We start from the raw sequence: 7,859 nt of genomic DNA on the forward strand, positions 1-7,859 counted from the left end.
TTTTATTTTCATTCCATGATGAAGCAGGGAAAAGAAAGGCTTTGAACAATGGACCTTGGAGTTTTAATAAGGAGTTGCTGGTTCTGGAAGATTTTGCACCAAGCAAGACAATTGACTAGTATCAGTTTAAGAAGATTCCGATCTGGGTTAGAGCATATGATGCTCCTCTAGGGGTTATTAGTAGAGAAACAGGGGAGTTAATAGGGGAACAGGTTGGAAAAGTACTGGATGTGGACCTTGATGAAAATGATTCAGCTATGGGGGAGTATATGAGGATCAAAGTACTCATAGATATCACAATTCCATTGATGATGTTCTTCACACTAATCATTGATGGCAAGGAAGAACATGAGCAAGAAAGGGAGATGGAAGAGGAAGAGAATGATGCAGAGAAGAAGAAGAAAGAGATGACGAAAATTATCACTTTTAAGTACGAGCATCCCCCTGACTTTTGTTACAACTACGGAATTATTGGTCATAGTGAGAAAGCCTGCCCCAGGAAGGGTGTGAAAGGATAAGAACGACAATTTGGGGCATGGATGCGTGCTGCAATATATAAGGGCGCCTCTAGTGAAGATGGGAGAAGCAAAAGCTCAAGTGACCGTAGTGGATTCTGGAGAAGCAATAATGCTAGTAGTAAAGGTAGCGACGCTCCGTCGTGGCGCAAAAATCTGCATAGCACAGAAGGTCACAGAAAAATTAATGGGGGAGAAGGAGATGTTACCAGCCCACTCAAAATCGCAATAGGTGACCAAACAGAACCTACAAGGGGTAAGAAACTAGTGTTTGAGGAGGAGGAGGAGGAGGAGAGGAAATCTGAACCTTTTTCAGAAAGGGGACATAAAGAAGAAGCGGGGTCTAAAGTGACGAATGAAACAACGACCCAACCATGTCAACATGGCAGTAGTGAAAGGACTCATGATGGAAAAGGCAAAAAGGTCGAGATTGAAGAAAGAGAAGAGAGGTTGGTTCAAAAATCTGAAACAAAGGGGAAACAAACTACTTTAAGAAGGGTGAATAAACCAAAAGGGAAGCAACAGAGAGTACCCCTTATTTTGGGACCCAAGAAAAAGTTTGTTGGATACATGGAGTTCGATGATGAGGCGGAATTTTCAAAGAAGGCAAGAATGGAGATTGATGGAGAAGAGGAGGGACAAGCTAGAGAAAAACAATCTGCAGAAAAACAAGCATTAGAGTTTGGAAGCGCTGGGCTGCAGGGACAGCTCGGTGATTCAAAATGAGAATAACAGTATGGAACTGCCGGGGACTGGGGAACGGCCCGGCAGTTAGAGGGCTTCTGGATCTCCAGAAGCAGGAAGACCCCGATATGCTTTTCTTGTCCGAGACAAAGATGGACAAGAGAAGGATGTAATGGCTCCAACATTTATTGGGAATGTAAAAATGATAGTGAAGGATTGCGAAGGTAAAAGTGAGGGTCTTGCCCTCATGTGGAAAAAGCATGTCAACGCAGAACTCCACAACTACTCAAGATATCACATAGATACGAAGATTGTTGAGAAAGATGGGTACAAATGGCAGTTTACGGGCATATATGATGAACCTTCCTCGGATAAAAAGGATAAGACTTGGAAATTACTAAGGATTCTAAACCAACAACTCAATCTTCCATGGTTGTGTGCTAGAGATTTTAATGAAGTGTTGTATGGCCATGAGAAAAAAGGAGGTACACCCCATAGCCAAAGATCGATGGAAAGTTTCAGAATGGCACTTGCAGAATGTGGACTACGTGACCTCGGCTATTCTGGTGACAAGTATACATGGAGAAATAATAGCCATGATGCTCAACTTTATGTCAAGGAAAGATTGGATCAGGCTACTGGATCTAGAGAGTGGTGTGTGCGCTTCCCATCTTATCAGGTGATAAATGGCAACCCGAGGCACTCGGACCACAGGCCGATCACTGTTTCGATCGACGGAACCAGGACACAATACAAAAGGATTGAAAAGGAAACACATTTAGATTGAAGGCTAAATGGTTGGATGAAGAAGAATGTGAAGATATTGTCACAAGTGCCTGGAACATTTCAAATATCAGAAGTGATGGTAATGTGTCTCAAGGCATCAAAACTGTAGCCATGGACTTAAAAGCTTGGGATTGTAACATACTAGGAGACCTTCAAAAGAGAATAAAGAAGTTAAGAGATGAATTGGAAATGGTCAGAAGAAGTGAAATAAGTCAAGACAAGGTCAATCGAGAGCATGTTATAAAGGAGAAATTGGATCGACTAGAGAAGCAACACAACCTTTTTTGGAGGCAAACAACCCATGTCAAATGGTTGCAGTTTGGAGATAAAAATACACCTTTTTTCCATGCCTTTGCTTCAGAGAGGAAAAGGCGCAATACCACTCAGAAGCTGAGGAAAGAAGATGGGTCCTAGGTAGAGAAGGCAGAATAACTAAAGGAACATATTTCAAATTATTTCTTTAGTTTGTTTACTTCAACAGCAGGGCAGGATAATGATATAATTCTGCAATCAATTCAACCTAGAGTAACTGATCAAATGAACGGGCTCCTTTGTGCAAAATATACTGAAGAAGAAGTGAAAGCTGCCTTGAATAATATTGGTGATCTAAAGGTTGTCGGACCTGATGGCATGCCTGCAATCTTTTTGAAGAGATTCTGGAGCACTATAGGAGAGCAAGTAACCAAGGAGCTGCTCAAGGTGTTGAGAGGTGGTGAGATGCCTGAAGAGTGGAACAACACCATGATAGTTCTGATTCCAAAAACAGCTAGACCAGAGAGATTGAAGGACTTGCGACCCATCAGCCTCTGCAATGTGATCTACAAACTAATATCAAAGGTAATCACCAGAATATTAAAAAACATTTTTCCTGAAATAATATCCCCCAATCAAAGCGCATTTGTGTCTGGACGCATGATATCTGACAATATTCTTTTAGCATATGAAATGACTCACTTTTTGCAGAGGAAGAGGGGTGGAAGAGTAAGTTATGTTGCTATCAAACTTGACATGAGCAAGGCTTATGATCGAGTTGAATGGAAGTTCTTGCAAGGAATCATGTTGAAACTCGGTTTCAATAGAAGTTGGGTGCAACTCATGATGAATTGTGTGACAACGGTGAAATACCAAATCAAAGTTAATGGGGACGTCACAAAGATGATTATTCCTGAGAGGGGGCTTCGTCAAGGTGACCCTCTCCCTTCATATCTCTTTCTTTTATGCGTTGAGGGCTTCTCGGCCATGTTACAAAATGTTGAGATGAATGGGAGGTTTAAAGGAATCAAAATATGTAATACAACCCCAAGCATAAGTCGTCTTCTTTTTGCAGATGATTCACTTCTTCTCCTAGAAGTAAATGCCAACAGCAGTCGCGAGCTTAATCAAATTCTGAACTCCTATGAAGCTTGCTTGGGCCAGGCTATAAATAAGGAAAAGTCACCCATCTTGTTCAGCAAGAATACAAAGATGGAGGACAAAGAGGAGCTCATGAATTAGCTCAATATTGCTATAGAAGGCTTCTCGGGAAAATATTTGGGTTTACCATGCTATATTGGTAGATCAAAAACCAAAGATTTTGAGTATATCAAGGAAAAAGTATGGAAAAGGTTACAAGGTGGGAAAGAAAAAATGCTCTCGAAGGCCGATAAGGAAGTCCTTATCAAAGCTGTAGCGGAAGCCATCCCTGTTTATGCGATAGCATGTTTTGACCTCACCAAATCTCTGTGTGAAGATGTCAGCTCAATGATTGCGAGGTTTTGGTGGAGTCAATTGGATAAAGAAAATAAAATCCACTGGGTTGGATGGGACAAGCTGACAAAACCCAAAAAGGATGGAGGGCTAGGATTTAGAGACCTATATTCTTTCAACTTAGCTATGTTGGCAAGGCAGGCTTGGAGAATGCTGCAAAACCCATCTTCCCTATGCGCTCAAGTGATGGCTGCTAAATACTAGCCAAACCAGAATCTATTACAAGAGAGGCCAAGAGATGGCATTTCATATAGTTGGAGAAGCATTTTGAAAGGAGTACAGGTGTTGCAAAGTGGAATCATATGGAGAGTAGGGGATGGACGCAATATCAATATATGGGCAGATCCTTGGCTACCAAGGGGTGTTTCTAGGAGAGTAACATCTCAGCAAGGCAGCCATGTTATCACAAAGGTTTCAGATTTGATTGACCCTACCTATGGCACATGGGATTTACAACCGATTGATCAAACTTTCAACAAAGAAGATGTAGAGGTAATTGTCCAAATTCTGATCCGAGAGGGCGCTAAAGACACTCCTGCCTGGCATTTTGACAAAAGGGTATATTTTCAGTAAAATCTGCATCTCAAGTAGTGTTGGAAAACCAAGCCAGGAACTCCGCACATGATGGAGCTTTGTCATCAAGTAAGAATGTTCAGCATAGGATAACATTTTGGAAGAAACTATGGACGTTGCCCTTGCCCAACAAGATCCTGCACTTTCTATGGCGACTAGCCCATTATAGCTTACCTCTAAGAATGAAACTATAGAATAGAGGAATGGAAGTGGATACAAGATGTCTAGTATGCCATCGAATGGATAAAGATGGAGGTCATTATTTCCTAAAGTGCAAATTTGTCAAGGCTGTTTGGAGAACTGCATTGTTGGAAGAAAGTCGGATGCAACTTCTCAATTGCCCAAATGCCATCTCGATGGTGGAGGATATCTTGCACATGGAAGAGGAAAAATGTCTGCAAGTATGCATCCTTTTGTGGTTATGGTGGTCTAAAAGAAACAGAGCTAATCAAGGAGAAAGGATTAGGACTGAAGAGGAAATTATATATTCAGTTCAGCTGCACTTGTTGGAATACAAAAAATACATCAAGCGACAAGAGCAAAATGTGTAGGCTGTAAACCAGGTTTGGTGTCCCCCCCCTGATGATTTCTTTAAAATTAATACTGATGGACCCTTTAGGATATCAACTAAATCAGGAGGATGGGGTTTTACCATAAAAAACAATCATGGAATTGCACTAGTTGCAGGAGGAGGAAGTTTGGCAAATGTTGTTGAACCACTACAAGCTGAAGCTCTGGCCATGCTCTATGATGTGAACGAAGCGTCAAGAATGGGGTGCCAAGTAGTCATCTTAGAGACGGATGCATTTGCTCTAAAGCAGGCAATCACTGTCGGATTTTGGGTTCTGGCAAAACCCTTGAGGTTCGAACACTGGGGTGCGCACAAAGATCTCTCCCCCTCTCTAGATCACACTCCGTAAGATCTCACGGCCTAGCTCGACGAACCCAAAGAACGAGAGACACAAGATTTATACTGGTTCAGGCCACCGTTGTGGTGTAATAACCTACTCCAGTGTGGTGTGGTGGATTGCCTCTTGGGCTGATGATGAACAGTTACAAGGGAAGAACAGCCTCCTGAGGAGAGGTGTTCTTGTGCTTGGTGAACTTTTGTGGCTGGGGATGATCTGAGTGATCCGGGATCTCCCCTGGTCTGATATCCGATGCCTCACTACGGTGGTGGCTAGTCCTATTTATAGAGGCCCTGGTCCTCTTCCCAAATATTGAGCAGGAAGGGATCCCACAATGGCCAAATTCGAAGGGGGGCATCTAGTACAAGCTATCCTGACAAAAGGTGGTCTTCGCCTGCCAAAGGCTCTGGTGGTGACGCTGTCTTGGGCTCCACGGTGACCTCCGCCCTGCTGTCCTGCTGGTCTTGGTCTTGTTGCACCGATATGGAAACCTTTGCCTGATGCCTCAAGACTCCTCGCCTGCGGTTGCCTACTTAGCACCAAAGAGGAAACAAGGACATTGCGTGCGCTAGCACCCGCCTGGCTCCAGTTGTCCTGGCTTGCGTCACAGAAACCTTGCGAGATGTCCCTTGCCTTGATCTCTCCGCCCCTCGTGAGCTAGCCTGGTGAGGCCGTCCCTGAGGAGGTCTTGCATCATCCGCCTCGCGAGGCTTGGCCCCTCGCGAGGGTCTTGAGTGTTTGTTGGTGAAGATGGGCCGTACAGGCCACTGGGGGAGCCACGCCGCGGGCCGCAGGCAGGCAAGTCTGGGGACCCCCGATCCCAGAACGCCGACAATAGCCCCTGGGCCCAAGGCGCGCTCGGACTTGGCTTCGAGGTGAAGCCAAAGGGCAAGTGAGGAGCGCCGTGGGCCCCCACAGCCTGCGGGCACGGTTGGCGCGTGGCGACTGATTTGACGTGGGCGTCTTCGCTTCCCCACGCCGCCTCGGCAACTGCTCATCTTGACGAGCCCTTGCTGCATGCAGAAAAAGGTCATTATTACCTTGGATCATGGAGGCTCGCGGTTGGCCTCCCCTGGGCAATAAATGTGAAGCGGGGGGCGGAGCCCCCGTCACCCATCTCCTCCTTAGCTTCTCCCGCTCCTTCTTCTTCCTCGTTCCATCGCTTGCAGCATCGTCCATGGCGCCGATACGGAGGTTCTCGGCCGCGGAGAAGGGAAAAACTACCCTCAACGTGCCTGAGCTACTCCCGCCGAAGAAGAGACAGTCCCATCGTCGCAAGATAGTCATGAGGTCGGTAGCGTCGCGGCTGTGGTATGAGCGGCCACCTCCTGGGTATCCGCTGCCTTTGCACGCCCAAGCTACGGGCTGACGGTTGCTGCAGCTGGGCTTCGTGGGTCATGGTAGAAGTCTCCGCCGTGGGCAACGCGGTCCTGGCCCACGGATGGCAGACGTTCCCCCGCGTGCGCAGATTGGGCAGGCGGTGTGCCCTCCACTTCAAGTACGATGGCGACGCGACCCTCTTCATGAGGGTGTTCGGGGAAGATGGTCGCCGCGTCCGATGCTGCCCCGAGGACAACGACGGCGACGAGGTGCTCGGCCTTGGTGATGTCCATGACGAGAGTGACGGCGGGCCCGCCCTCGGCACCGGCCATATCTCGTCTAGCTACGGTGACTCTTCTTCCGGCGACAGCTCTAGCAGTGGCGGCTACGACCAGCCGCCACGCCGCTGTTCCTGCTTCGAAGGCGGCAGCGGGTCATCTTGTCACCGCGCTCCTGTGAAGCGCGAGGAGGGGTCTGGCTGAGCTCAGGAGGGCGCCATGGGCCTGTCCTCGCGACCTGCCACGGGAGCATGTTCCGCTTTTATTTCGTTCTTCCTTTTTGATATTGCGTGAAGATTGAAAAAGTTTGAGAACACCAAAAGTATGAAACAAGTGCTTGGCTTGTCATCGGGGTTGTGCATGATTTGAATACTTTGTGTGGTGAAGATGGAGCATAGCCAGACTATATGATTTTGTAGGGATAACTTTCTTTGGCCATGTTATTTGGAAGAGACATAATTTCTTAGTTAGTATACTTGAAGTATTATTATTTCTATGTCAATATTAAACTCTTGTCTTGAATCTTTCGGATCTGAATATTCATACCAAAATTAAGAGAATTACATTGAAAATTATGCCAAGTAGCATTCCACATCAAAAATTCTGTTTTTATCATTTACCTCCTCGAGGACGAGCAGGAATTAAGCTTGGGGATGCTTGATACGTCACCAACATATCTATAATTTTTTATTGTTCCATGCTATATTATATCCTATTTTGGACATTATTGGGCTTTATTATACACTTTTAAATTATTTTTGGGACTAACCTATTAACCGGAGGCCTAGCCCAAAATTGTTGTTTTTTGCCTATTTTAGGGTTTCGCGGAAAAAGAATATCAATTGGAGTCCAAACGGAATGAAACCTTCGGGAACGTGATTTTCGGAACGAACATGGTCCAGAGGACTTGGACCCTACGTCAAGCAACCAATGAGGAAGGCACAAGGTAGGGGGTGCGCCTACCCCCCAGGCGCGCCCTCCACCCTCGTGGGGCCCACATTGCTCCACCGACGTATTCCTTCCTCCTATATATACCTACGTACCCCCAA

General features: G+C 46.0%; 1 pseudogene; it reads left to right on the forward strand.

The window, feature by feature from the left end:
* The first annotated feature begins 1,237 nt into the window (after nt 1-1,237).
* Nucleotides 1,238-2,399, forward strand: LOC147964638 (uncharacterized; annotated as a pseudogene).
* Nucleotides 2,400-7,859: the final 5,460 nt, after the last annotated feature.

The sequence above is a fragment of the Triticum urartu genome, chromosome 6A (assembly GCF_056163025.1).
Source record: "Triticum urartu cultivar PI428250 chromosome 6A, HENAU_Tu73, whole genome shotgun sequence".
NCBI classification, from domain to species: domain Eukaryota; kingdom Viridiplantae; phylum Streptophyta; class Magnoliopsida; order Poales; family Poaceae; genus Triticum; species Triticum urartu.